We start from the raw sequence: 14,691 nt of genomic DNA, 5'->3' as shown, positions 1-14,691 counted from the left end.
ACCTCATGACTAATTCTCTCAACTTTGCATGGGTCATGAATCTTAGCATACTCATCCATGTATAATTGAGAGCTGTGCTGATCATCAGCTAGATAGCTGGATGACACAGCATTTTATTGTCTTTGAACAACTAACGTGTGGCGTAACAACATGATAGTCAATTCTCGTAACAGCCACCTAACTCATGGTTTGGGAATCAACACTTCCCATGAGCCTTAGCGGCCGTGGGCGACGCTTGTTCACAAAATGGCTGAAGCACATGTTTGAACTGCAGCTTCCAGCTACGAGGAGGAAAATAAAAAATACATCAAAACTAACTTAGATTTGCTCCCACTGTTTTTTCTAACATACATTGAAACGTCAAAGCTTATGAGTAACCCCACCTCAAAGAAATTTCTTCCATGTAACGAAATATAATTGAGTTAGTGGAACTGAATTTCATCAAGAAAGGCAAGGTAAAAAAACATGCAGAAAAAGTCAGATGCTGGATTCGAACTGAGAACCTCAGTATTGTAAGACCACTTTCTAAGCCATTGAGCTAACATTTCTGTGACGACACAATGCAGCCGGTATCTATTAATCAAGCTTGTCGTATATAGTCTTATTGGGAGAAGCTGAGTTGAAACGATTTCATGCCACAGTTCGTTTTTTACGTGGAAAAAACGAACGAAAATTTTCACTTTTGAAAGGTCAAAGGATTTGAAGGACCAAAAGTGGTGGTAAAAAAATTGTGTAGGTACAAAAATTGTAAAAGGAGTTAAACAAGGCCCTAAATTGTTGAAAAAATGGCTGAATTGTTGAAAATTTGAAGATTTGAAGGAAAGGAATGGTTAGTACAATGGTTAAAGTAGGTAAAAACCTGTAAAAGAAGTTAAGCACAAGGATTCCCTGTGTATTTTAATGGAGCAAAAAATCCTGGAAAATCCTGGAATATCTTAAAAAGTTCAATGATTTGAATGACCAAAAGTAATCACTGTAATAAGTTGAAAGAGCTCAACATTTTAAAAGTAAAATGGTTAAAGTAGGTAAAAAACTGTAAAAGAAGTTAGGCACAAGGATTGCCTGTGTATTTTAATGGAGCAAAAATCCTGGAATATCTTAAAAAGTTGAAGTATTTCAAAAGCCAAAAGTAATAACTGTAATAAGTTGAAAGATTTGAACATTTTAAAAGTAAAATGGTAGAAAAAATATTAAGGGTCCGAACTGGGAGTCGATTCGGCAACCTTGTGCACCATAACTTCCCAATGCATTTTAATAGGGCAAAAATTCCCGGAAAAACTGGAATATCTTAAAAAGTACAAGGATTAAAAGTACCAAAAGTCATAGCAATAATTAGCTGAAAGAGCTGAACATTTTAAAAGTTGAATGGTAAAAATCGGTTAAAAACTGTAGAAGGAGTTAAGTGCCGAAAAACGGCGGAAGATGAGCGTAATAAAGAATAAATAAAGAGAAACAGGAAAACAAAGGGTTGAATGCTTTACAGCATTCAACCAATAATAATAATAATAAATAAAGAGAAACAGGAAAACAAAGGGTTGAATGCTTTACAGCATTCAACCAATAATAAACTAGAAGGAGCTGCATTTCCAGAAGAAAATGCAGGGTTGAATGCTGTATTGCTGAAAGAAAGCTTAATTTGTAAAAGAAATGGCTGAACTGAGCTGAAAGAGCTCAACATTTTAAAAGTAAAATGGTTAAAAAAGGTGAAAACCTGTAAAAAAGGTTAAGCACAAGAATTCCCTATGTATTTAAAGGAGCAAAAATCCTGCAAAATCTTGGAATATCTTAAAAATTTTAATGATTTGAATGACCAAAAGTAATATCTGTAATAAGTTGAAAGAGTTGAACATTTAAAAAGGTGAATGGTAGAAAAATTTCAAGTGTCCGAACCGGGTGTCGATCCGGGAACCTCTTGCACCATAACTTTCCAATGCATTTTAATAGGGCAAAAATTCCCGGAAAAACTGGAATATCTTAAAAAGTACAAGGATTAGAAGTACCAAGAGTCATAGCAATAATAAGCTGAAAGAGCTGAACATTTTAAAAGTTGAATGGTTACAATCGGTTAAAAATTGTAGAAGGAGTTAAGCGGCGAAAAACGGCGGAAGATAGGTGTAAAGAATAAAAAAAACTAGAAGAAGCTGCATTTCCAGAAGAAAATGCAGGGTTGAATGCTGTACTGCTGAATGAAAGCTGAATTAGCTGAAGAAATGGCTTAACTGTTCTGGAAAAACCTTGAAAAGTTAAAGGTGCAAAAGTCCTAGCAGGAATAAGATGAAAATGTTGAACATTGTAATAGTAGAATGGTTAAAATAGGTCAAAGTTTGTAGAAGGAGTTAAGCATGAAAGCTGAAATTGTTAAAAAATGGCTGAACTGTTGAAAATGTAAAGATAATGCTAATATGGCTAAAAGTGCTAGCATTGGAATCAGCATTATCAACTGACTCCAAAAAACACGTTGTTTGAGAGTATCATATTGGTAAAAGCTACATGTTCTAAGTTGATAGAAAATCCACTTTTTTCAAAATGGCGGCTTTCTATTAATTTTATCTCCATAGCAACCATTTTACGTTTGGGTCGCCTGGGTATGACGAACAAATCGACGTCAGTTTCAGACAAATCGGAAAAAGTAAACCTTTGGACGTCCTTAGCAACGAAGTTTGTTTGCTAACCACGCCCACATTCCTTATATGTCCAGATCCAGTGAATTTTAATATGTTCTGTTCCAGCCATGGATGAAGTTTATTGCAATATTTGCTTCATATTTTGTCATAAAATGGCCACCAAACAGTAGGTTGTGTCGACATCCCATAATGATTTCTAACCGTATTTTATGGCCCAAAGCTGAAAGAGTTGAACATTGAAATAGTAGAGTGGTTAAAATAGGTGAAAGTTTGAAGGAGTTTAAAATTGCCTCACATTTTGGCACAAAATGGCATTTAAACCGTAGGTAGTGTTGCCATCCCATAATAAGTTCAAAACCAATGCTGAAATCAAAAGCCTTGTGAAAATTTCAATGTTTGAACGGTGTCTCTAGCTGAAAGCATGTTGAAGTTACAATGGTTAAAGTAAACAAAGGTTTTCAATGATTATGCTTGTATTTAAATGGAGCATAGCTCCTGTAAAATCCTGGAATTTCCTGGAATATCTTGAAAATTTCAAGGATATGAAAGACCAAAATTCATAACTTAAAGGAATAAGCTATAAGAGTTGAACATTTCAATAGTAAAATGGTTAAAAACAGAAGTTTAAAAACGCCTCACGTTTAGGCACAAAATGGCCGCCAAACAGTAGGTTGTGTTGCCATCCCATAATAATTTCAAAACGTATGTTGAAGTCCAAAGCCTTGTGAACATTTCTATGTTTGAACAGTGCCTATAGCTGAAAGCATGTTAAAGTTATAATGCTTGAAAGCAACAAAGGTTTTCAAGGATTCTCCATGTATTTAAATGAAGCAAAAATCTTGGAAAATCCTGGAAAATCTTGGAATATCTTGGAATATCTTGAAAAGTTCAAAGATTTGAAAGACTAAAAGTCGTAGCTGAAAGGAATAAGATGAAAGGGTTGAACATTGTAATAGTAGAAGGATTAAAATACGTGAAAGTTTGAAGAAGTTTAAAATTGCCTCACATTTTGGCACAAAATGGCCGCCAAACTGTAGGTGGTGTTGCCATCCCATAATAATTTTGAGCCTTAAGTTGAAGTCCAAAACCTTGTGAACATTTCAATATTTGAACGGTGTCTCTAGCCAAAAGAATGTTAAAGTTACAATTGTTTAAAGAAGCAAAGGTGTGGCCAATGGAGCAAAAAGATTGGAAAATCTGGGAATCTCCGGGAATATCTGGAAAAGTTCAAGGATTTGAAGGACCAAAAGTCATAGCTGAAAGGAATAAGATGAAAGGGTTGAACATTGTAATAGTAGAATGGTAAAAATAGGTGAAAGTTTGAAGAAGTTTAAAATTGCCTCACATTTTGGCACAAAATGGCCGCCAAACTGTAGGTGGTGTTGCCATCCCATAATAATTTTGAACCTTATGTTAAAGTCCAAAACCTTGTGAACATTTCAATATTTGAACGGTGTCTCTAGCCAAAAGAATGTTAAAGTTACAATTGTTTAAAGAAGCAAAGGTGTGGCCAATGGAGCAAAAACATTGGAAAATTCAGGAATATCCGGGAATAAATGGAAAAGTTCAGGGATTTGAAGAACCAAAATGTCATAGCTAGAATAAGATGAAAGAGCTGAACATTTTCATAGTCGAACGGTTAAAATAGGTGAAAAATTGTAGAAGGAGTTTAACAGTGAACTTCTGCACGAAAAATTCTCCATGTATTTCAATGGAGCAAAAATTCCCGGAAAACCTGGAATATCTTAAAAAGTAAAAGGATTTGAAAAACCAAAAGTCATAGCACAAATAAGCAGAAAGATCTGAAAATTTTAAAAGTTGAATGGTTACAATCGGTTAAAAATTGTAGAAGGAGTTAAGCGGCGAAAAACGGCGGAAGATAGGTGTAAGGAATAATAATAAATAAAGAGAAACAGGAAAACAAAGGGTTGAATGCTTTACAGCATTCAACCAATAAAGAGAAACAGGAAAACAAAGGGTTGAATGCTTTACAGCATTCAACCAACTAGAAGGAGCTGCATTTCCAGAAGAAAATGCAGGGTTGAATGCTGTACTGCTGAATGAAAGCCGAATTAGCTGAAGAAATGGCTGAACTGTACTGGAAGAACCATGAAAAGTTAAAGGTGCAAAGTCCTAGCAGGAATAAGCTGAAAAAGTTGAACATTGTAATAGTAGAATGGCTGAAATAGGTCAAAATTTGTAGGACTTAAGCATGAAAGTATGAAATTGTTGAAAAAATGGCTGAATTGTTGAAAATTTGAAGATGTTGCTAGCTCGTGCTGGTTTGCGGCGCCTTCCGTCCGTGAAACCCGGGTTCGACTCCGGGCTGCTCCCTGTTCCCTTCTCTACCTCTGCCGGTTCCAAGTCCGGTTTGAGAAGGTTGCGTCAGGAAGGGCATCCGGCGTAAAAAAACATTGCCAAATTTACCATGCGACTCGTTCGCTGTGGCGACCCCTAATGGGAGAAGCCGAAAGTGGAAGAAGCTAAAATGGCTAAAAGTACTAGCATTGGAATCAACATCATCAACTGACTCCAAAAAACACGTTGTTTGAGAGTATTATATTGGTAAAAGCTACATGTTCTAAGTTGATAGAAAATCCACTCTTTTCAAAATGGCGGCTTTTCTATTGATTTTATCTCCATAGCAACCATTTTATGTTTGGGTCGCCTGGAGATGAGGAACAAATCAACGTCGGTTTCAGATGAATCGGAAAAAGTAAACTTTTGGACGTCCTTAGCAACGAGCTTTGTTTGCTAACCACGCCCACATTCCTTATATGTCCAGATCCAGTGAATTTCAATATGTTCAGTTCCAGCCATGGATGAAGTTTATTGCAACATTTGCTTCAGATTTTGTCAAAAAATGCCCACCAAACAGTAGGTTGTGTTGCCATCCCATAATAATTTCAAAACGTATGTTGAAGTCCAAAGCCTTGTGAGCATTTCAATGTTTGAACGGTGCCTCTAGCTGAAAGCTTGTTAAAGTTATAATGCTTGAAAGCAACAAAGGTTTTCAAGGATTCTCCATGTATTTAAATGAAGCAAAAATCTTGGAAAATCCTGGAAAATCTTGGAATATCTTGAAAAGTTCAAAGATTTGAAAGACTAAAAGTCGTAGCTGAAAGGAATAAGCTGAAAGGGTTGAACATTGTAATAGTAGAAGGATTAAAATACGTGAAAGTTTGAAGAAGTTTAAAATTGCCTCACATTTTGGCACAAAATGGCCGCCAAACTGTCGGTGGTGTTGCCATCCCATAATAATTTTGAACTTCATGTTGAAGTCCAAAACCTTGTGAACATTTCAATATTTGAACGGTGTCTCTAGCCAAAAGAATGTTAAAGTTACAATTGTTTAAAGAAGCAAAGGTGTGGCCAATGGAGCAAAAAGATTGGAAAATCTGGGAATATCCGGGAATATCTGGAAAAGTTCAAGGATTTGAAGGACCAAAAGTCATAGCTGAAAGGAATAAGATGAAAGGGTTGAACATTGTAATAGTAGAATGGTAAAAATAGGTGAAAGTTTGAAGAAGTTTAAAATTGCCTCACATTTTGGCACAAAATGGCCGCCAAACTGTAGGTGGTGTTGCCATCCCATAATAATTTTGAACCTTATGTTGAAGTCCAAAACCTTGTGAACATTTCAATATTTGAACGGTGTCTCTAGCCAAAAGAATGTTAAAGTTACAATTGTTTAAAGAAGCAAAGGTGTGGCCAATGGAGCAAAAACATTGGAAAATCTGGGAATATCCGGGAATATCTGGAAAAGTTCAAAGATTTGAAGGACCAAAATGTCATAGCTAGAATAAGATGAAAGAGCTGAACATTTTCATAGTCGAACGGTTAAAATAGGTGAAAAATTGTAGAAGGAGTTTAACTGTGAACTTCTGAACGAAAAATTCTCCATGTATTTCAATGGAGCAAAAATTCCCGGAAAACCTGGAATATCTTAAAAAGTAAAAGGATTTGAAAAACCAAAAGTCATAGCAGAAATAAGATGAAAGAGATGAACATTTTAATAGTAGAATGGTTAAAATAGGTTAAAATTTGTAGAAGTAGTTAAACGCCAAAAAACGGCGGAAGATACTATAATAACTAGAAGGAGCTGCATTTCCAGAAGAAAATGCTGGGTTGAATGCTGTACTGCTGAATGAAAGCTGAATTAGCTGAAGAAATGGCTTAACTGTACTGGGAAAACCTTGAAAAGTTAAATGTGCAAAAGTCCTAGCAGGAATAAGATGAAAAAGTTGAACATTGTAATAGTAGAATGGCTGAAATAGGTCAAAGTTTGTAGAAGAAGTTAAGCATTAAAGCTGAAATTGTTGAAAAAATGGATGTACTGTTGAAAATTTGAAGATGATGCTAAAATGGCTAAAAGTGCTAGCATTGGAATCAGCATCATCAACTGACTCCAAAAAACACGTTGTTTGAGAGTATTATATTGGTAAAAGCTACATGTTCTAAGTTGATAGAAAATCCAGTCTTTTCAAAATGGCAGCTTTTCTATTAATTTTATCTCCATAGCAACCATTTTACGTTTGGGTCGGCATGGGATGACGAACAAATCGACGTCAGTTTCAGACAAATCGGAAAAAGTAAACCTTTGGACGTCCTTAGCAACGAAGTTTGTTGGCTAACCACGCCCACATTCCTTATATGTCCAGATCCAGTGAATTTCAATCTGTTCAGTTCCAGCCATGGATGAAGTTTATTGAAATATTTGCTTCAGATTTTGTCATAAAAAGGCCACCAAACAGTAGGTTGTTTCGACATCCCATAATGATTTCAAAACGTATGTTGAAGTCCAAAGCCTTGTGAGCATTTCAATGTTTGAACGGTGCCTCTAGCTGAAAGCATGTTAAAGTTATAATGCTTGAAAGCAACAAAGGTTTTCAAGGATTCTCCATGTATTTAAATGAAGCAAAAATCTTGGAAAATCCTGGAAAATCTTGGAATATCTTGAAAAGTTCAAAGATTTGAAAGACTAAAAGTCGTAGCTGAATGGAATAAGCTGAAAGGGTTGAATATTGTAATAGTAGAATGGTAAAAATAGGTGAAAGTTTGAAGAAGTTTAAAATTGCCTCACATTTTGGCACAAAATGGCCGCCAAACTGTAGGTGGTGTTGCCATCCCATAATAATTTTGAACCTTATGTTGAAGTCCAAAACCTTGTGAACATTTCAATATTTGAACGGTGTCTCTAGCCAAAAGAATGTTAAAGTTACAATTGTTTAAAGAAGCAAAGGTGTGGCCAATGGAGCAAAAAGATTGGAAAATCTGGGAATATCCGGGAATATCTGGAAAAGTTCAAGGATTTGAAGGACCAAAAGTCATAGCTGAAAGGAATAAGCTGAAAGAGTTGAACATTGTAATAGTAGAATGGTAAAAATAGGTGAAAGTTTGAAGAAGTTTAAAATTGCCTCACATTTTGGCACAAAATGGCCGCCAAACTGTAGGTGGTGTTGCCATCCCATAATAATTTTGAGCCTTATGTTGAAGTCCAAAGCCTTTTGAACATTTAAATGTTTGAACGGTGTCTCTACCTGAAAGCATGTTGACGTTACAATGGTTTAAAGAAGCAAAGGTGTGGTCAATGGAGCAAAATAATTGGAAAATCCGGGAATATCCGGGAATATCTGGAAAAGTTCAAGGATTTGAAGAACAAAATGCCATAGCTAGAATAAGATGAAAGAGCTGAACATTTTCATAGTCGAACGGTTAAAATAGGTGAAAAATTGTAGAAGGAGTTTAACTGTGAACTTCTGAACGAAAAATTCTCCATGTATTTCAATGGAGCAAAAATTCCCGGAAAAACTGGAATATCTTAAAAAGTAAAAGGATTTGAAAAACCAAAAGTCATAGCAGAAAAAAGGTAAAAGAGCTGAACATTTTAAAAGTTGAATGGTTACAATCGGTTGAAAATTGTAGAAGGAGTTAAAGGCCGAAAAACGGCGGAAGATGAGCGTAATAAATAAATAAAGAGAAACAGGAAAACAAAGGGTTGAATGCTTTACAGCATTCAACCAATAACTAGAAGGAGCTGCATTTCCAGAAGAAAATGCAGGGTTGAATGCTGTACTGCTGAATGAAAGCTGAATTAGCTGAAGAAATGGCTCAACTGTACTGGAAGAACCATGAAAAGTTAAAGGTGCAAAAGTCCTAGCAGGAATAAGCTGAAAAAGTTGAACATTGTAATAGTAGAATGGCTGAAATAGGTCAAAATTTGTAGGACTTAAGCATGAAAGCTGAAATTGTTGAAAAAATGGCTGAATTGTTGAAAATTTGAAGATGTTGCTAAAATGGCTAAAAGTACTAGCATTGGAATCAGCATCATCAACTGACTCCAAAAAACACATTGTTTGAGAGTATCATATTGGTAAAAGCTACATGTTCTAAGTTGATAGAAAATCCACTCTTTTCAAAATGGCGGCTTTTCTATTGATTTTATCTCCATAGCAACCATTTTATGTTTGGGTCGCCTGGAGATGAGGAACAAATCAATGTCGGTTTCAGATGAATCGGAAAAAGTAAATTTTTGGACGTCCTTAGCAACGAGCTTTGTTTGCTAACCACGCCCACATTCCTTATATGTCCAGATCCAGTGAATTTCAATATGTTCAGTTCCAGCCATGGATGAAGTTTATTGCAACATTTGCTTCAGATTTTGTCAAAAAATGCCCACCAAACAGTAGGTTGTGTTGCCATCCCATAATAATTTCAAAACGTATGTTGAAGTCCAAAGCCTTGTGAGCATTTCAATGTTTGAACGGTGCCTCTAGCTGAAAGCATGTTAAAGTTATAATGCTTGAAAGCAACAAAGGTTTTCAAGGATTCTCCATGTATTTAAATGAAGCAAAAATCTTAGAAAATCCTGGAAAATCTTGGAATATCTTGAAAAGTTCAAAGATTTGAAAGACTAAAAGTCGTAGCTGAAAGGAATAAGCTGAAAGGGGTTGAACATTGTAATAGTAGAAGGATTAAAATACGTGAAAGTTTGAAGAAGTTTAAAATTGCCTCACATTTTGGCACAAAATGGCCGCCAAACTGTAGGTGGTGTTGCCATCCCATAATAATTTTGAACCTTATGTTGAAATCCAAAACCTTGTGAACATTTCAATATTTGAACGGTGTCTCTAGCCAAAAGAATGTTAAAGTTACAATTGTTTAAAGAAGCAAAGGTGTGGCCAATGGAGCAAAAACATTGGAAAATCTGGGAATATCCGGGAATATCTGGAAAAGTTCAAGGATTTGAAGGACCAAAAGTCATAGCTGAAAGGAATAAGCTGAAAGGGTTGAACATTGTAATAGTAGAATGGTAAAAATAGGTGAAAGTTTGAAGAAGTTTAAAATTGCCTCACATTTTGGCACAAAATGGCCGCCAAACTGTAGGTGGTGTTGCCATCCCATAATAATTTTGAGCCTTATGTTGAAGTCCAAAACCTTGTGAACATTTCAATATTTGAACGGTGTCTCTAGCCAAAAGAATGTTAAAGTTACAATTGTTTAAAGAAGCAAAGGTGTGGCCAATGGAGCAAAAAGATTGGAAAATTCAGGAATATCCGGGAATAAATGGAAAAGTTCAGGGATTTGAACGACCAAAATGTCATAGCTTGAATAAGATGAAAGAGCTGAACATTTTCATAGTCGAACGGTTAAAATAGGTGAAAAATTGTAGAAGGAGTTTAACTGTGAACTTCTGAACGAAAAATTCTCCATGTATTTCAATGGAGCAAAAATTCCCGGAAAAACTGGAATATCTTAAAAAGTAAAAGGATTTGAAAAACCAAAAGTCATAGCAGGAATAAGCTGAAAGAGCTGAACATTTTAAAAGTTGAATGGTTAAAATGGGTTAAAAATTGTAGAAGTAGTTAAACGCCAAAAAACGGCGGAAGATACTATAAGATACGATAATAATAAATAAAGAGAAACAGGAAAACAAAGGGTTGAATGCTTTACAGCATTCAACCAATAAACTAGAAGGAGCTGCATTTCCAGAAGAAAATGCAGGGTTGAATGCTGTATTGCTGAATGAAAGCAGAAATATGATGAAAAAGCTGAACATTGTAAAAGTAGAATGTCTAAAATAGGTCAAACATTGTAGAAGGAGTTAAGCATGAAAGCTAAAAAATTGTTGAAAAAATGGCTGAAATGTCCTGGAAAACCCTGGAATATTTTGAACAATTAAAGGACCAAAAGTCAAAGGTAAACATTGTAAAAGTAGAATGACCAAAACAGGTCAAAATTTGTAGACGGAGTTAAGCATGAAAGCTGAAATTGTTGAAAAAATGGATGAACTGTTGAAAATTTGAAGATGATGCTAAAATGGCTAAAAGTGCTAGCATCAGCATCATCAACTGACTCAAAAAACCACATTGTTTAAGAGTATCATATTGGTAAAAGCTACATGTTCTAAGTTGACAGAAAATCCACTTTTTTCAAAATGGCGGCTTTTTTATTAATTTTATCTCCATAGCAACCATTTTACATTTGGGTCGGCATGGGATGACGAACAAATCGACGTCAGTTTCAGACAAATCAGAAAAAGTAAACCTTTGGACGTCCTTAGCAACGAAGTTTGTTGGCTAACCACGCCCACATTCCTTATATGTCCAGATCCAGTGAATTTCAATCTGTTCAGATCTAGCCATGGATGAAGTTTATTGCAATATCTGCTTCAGATTTTGTCATAAAAAGGCCACCAACATTAGGCTGTGTCGACATCCCATAATGATTTCTAAGCGTATTTTATAGTCCAAAGCCTTGTGATCATTTTAATGTTTGAACGGTGTCTCTAGCGACAAGTATGTTGAAGTTATATTCGTTTAAAGAAACAAAGGATTCAGATTTGAAAAACACAAAATGGCTACCAAACAGCCTCCATCCCATAATGACTACAAACCTGGAAGTTGTAATGCAAAGCTTTGATCATTTGACAGTAAAAGTGGAGGCACATGCTGCAGCAGGTGACATCATGTCATTTGATGAACCTCTAGATCAATTCTCTAAACTATGTATGTGCCATTAGTCTTAACACACTCATCCATATATGATGGAAAGCTATATTGATCATCCGCTAGCTAGCTGAATGACACAGCATAATATTTTCATTTAACCACTGTCATATGTGGTGTAAAAACATGATATTTACTTCTCGCAACAGCCACCTAACTCATGGTTTGGGAATCAACACTTTCCCATGAGCCTTAGCGGCCGTGGGCGGGGCTAAGGCCCGGGTCCCAACGCTTGTCCACAAGATGGCTGCGGAGCACATGTTTGAACTGCAGCTTCCAGCTACGAGGAGGAAAATAAAAAATACATCAAAACTAACTTAGATTTGCTCCCACTGTTTTTTGTAAGATACATTGAGTGTTTGTGTGTGTGCTTTAAGCTGCTCTGATCATTTTAACGTTTGAATGGTGTCTCTAGCTAAAATTGTGTGGAAGAAGCAAAGGTTCATGAAAAGATAAAGGAACAATGAATGAAAGCTGAATTTGCTGATGAAATGGCTGCACTGTCCTGGAAAATCCTGAAAAATCTTTAAAAGTAAAAGGATAAAAAGTCAAAGCTTATGAGTAACCCCACCTGAAAGAAAATGCTTCCATGTAACGAAATATAATTGAGTTAGTGGAACTGAATTTTATCAAGAAAGGCAAGGTAAAAAAAACATGCAGAAAAAGTCAGATGCTGGATTCGAACCCAGAACCTCAATATTGTAAGACCGCTTACTAAGCCGCTGAGCCAACACTTCTGTGAGAACATAATGCAGCCGGTATATTTTAATCAGGCTTGTCGTGCATCATCTTATCGGGAAAAGCCTAGTTGAAACGATTTCATGCCACAGTTCGTTATTTACGTGGAAAAAAAGAACGACAATTTTTACTTTTGAAAAGTCAAAGGATTTGAAAGACCAAAAGTGGTGGTAAAAAAGGATTCTCAATGTATTTAAATGGAGCAAAAATCTTGGAAAATCCTGTACAAGCATGGAATATCTTGAAAGGTTCAATGATTTGAATGACCAAAAGTAATAACTGTAATAAGTTGAAAGAGCTCAACATTTTAAAAGTATAGTGTTTAAAATAGGTGAAAAACTGTAAAAGAAGTTAAACACAAGGATTCCCTATGTATTTTAAAGGAGCAGAAATTCTGGAAAATCCTGGGATTTCTGTAAAAGTTGAAAGTTTAAAGGTCCAAAAGTAGTAGCTGTAATAAGTTGAAAGAGTTGAACATTTTATAAGTTAAATGGTTGAAAAATTTGAAGTGTCCGAACCGGGTCTTGAACCGGCGACTTCATGCACCATAACTTCCCAATGTATTTTAATAGGGCAAAAATTCCCAGAAAAACTGGAATATCTTAAAAAGTTGAAGGATTTGAAAAACCAAAAGTCATAGCAGGAATAAGCACAAAGAGCTGAACATTTTAAAAGTTGAATGGTTAAAATAGGTTAAAAATTGTAGAAGTAGTTAAGTGCCAAAAAACGGCGGAAGATACTATAAGATGCGATAATAATAACTAGAAGGAGCTGCATTTCCAGAAGAAAATGCAGGGTTGAATGCTGTATTGCTGAAAGAAAGCTTAATTTGTAAAAGAAATGGCTGAACTGAGCTGAAAGAGCTTAACATTTTAAAAGTAAAATGGTTAAAATAGGTGAAAACCTGTAAAAGAGGTTAAGCACAGTGATTCCCTATGTATTTTAATGGAGCAAAAAATCCTGGAACATCTTAAAAAGTTCAATGATTTGAATGACCAAAAGTAATAACTGTAATAAGTTGAAAGATTTGAATATTTTCAAAGTTGAAAGGTAGAAAATTTTGAAGCGTCCGAACCGGGTGTCGAACCGCGAACCTCATGTACCATAAGTTCCCAATGCATTTTAATAGGGCAAAAATTCCCGGAAAAACTGGAATATCTTAAAAAGTACAAGGATTTGAAAAACCAAAAGTCATAGCTGGAATAAGCTGAAGGAGCTGAACATTTTAAAAGTTGAATGGTTAAAATAGGTTAAAAATTGTAGAAGTAGTTAAGTGTCAAAAAACGGCGGAAGATAGTGTAAATAATAATAAAGAAATAAAGAGAAACAGGAAAACAAAGGGTTGAATGCTTTACAGCATTCAACCAATAAAGAAAGAGAAACAGAAAAACAAAGGGTTGAATGCTTTACAGCATTCAACCAACTAGAAGGAGCTGCATTTCCAGAAGAAAATGCAGGGTTGAATGCTGTATTGCTGAAAGAAAGCTTAATTTGTAAAAGAAATGGCTGAACTGAGCTGAAAGAGCTCAAAATTTTAAAAGTAAAATGGTTAAAAAAGTCAAAGGTGAACATTGTAAAAGAAGAATGACCGAAACAGGTCAAAATTTGTAGAGGGAGTTAAGCATGAAAGCTGAAATTGTTGAAAAAATGGCTGAATTGTTGAAAATTTGAAGATGTTGCTAAAATGGCTAAAAGTACTAGCATTGGAATCAGCATCATCAACTGACTCCAAAAAACACGTTGTTTGAGAGTATTATATTGGTAAAAGCTACATGTTCTAAGTTGATAGAAAATCCACTCTTTTCAAAATGGCGGCTTTTCTATTGATTTTATCTCCATAGCAACCATTTTATGTTTGGGTCGCCTGGAGATGAGGAACAAATCAACGTCGGTTTCAGATGAATCGGAAAAAGTAAACTTTTGGACGTCCTTAGCAACGAGCTTTGTTTGCTAACCACGCCCACATTCCTTATATGTCCAGATCCAGTGAATTTCAATATGTTCAGTTCCAGCCATGGATGAAGTTTATTGCAACATTTGCTTCAGATTTTGTCAAAAAATGCCCACCAAACAGTAGGTTGTGTTGCCATCCCATAATAATTTCAAAACGTATGTTGAAGTCCAAAGCCTTGTGAGCATTTCAATGTTTGAACGGTGCCTCTAGCTGAAAGCTTGTTAAAGTTATAATGCTTGAAAGCAACAAAGGTTTTCAAGGATTCTCCATGTATTTAAATGAAGCAAAAATCTTGGAAAATCCTGGAAAATCTTGGAATATCTTGAAAAGTTCAAAGATTTGAAAGACTAAAAGTCGTAGCTGAAAG

Source organism: Oryzias latipes, chromosome 1 (assembly GCF_053564925.1).
Source record: "Oryzias latipes strain Hd-rR chromosome 1, Olatipes_Hd-rR_3.1".
NCBI lineage: Eukaryota > Metazoa > Chordata > Actinopteri > Beloniformes > Adrianichthyidae > Oryzias > Oryzias latipes.
This window is presented reverse-complemented; position numbering follows the sequence as displayed.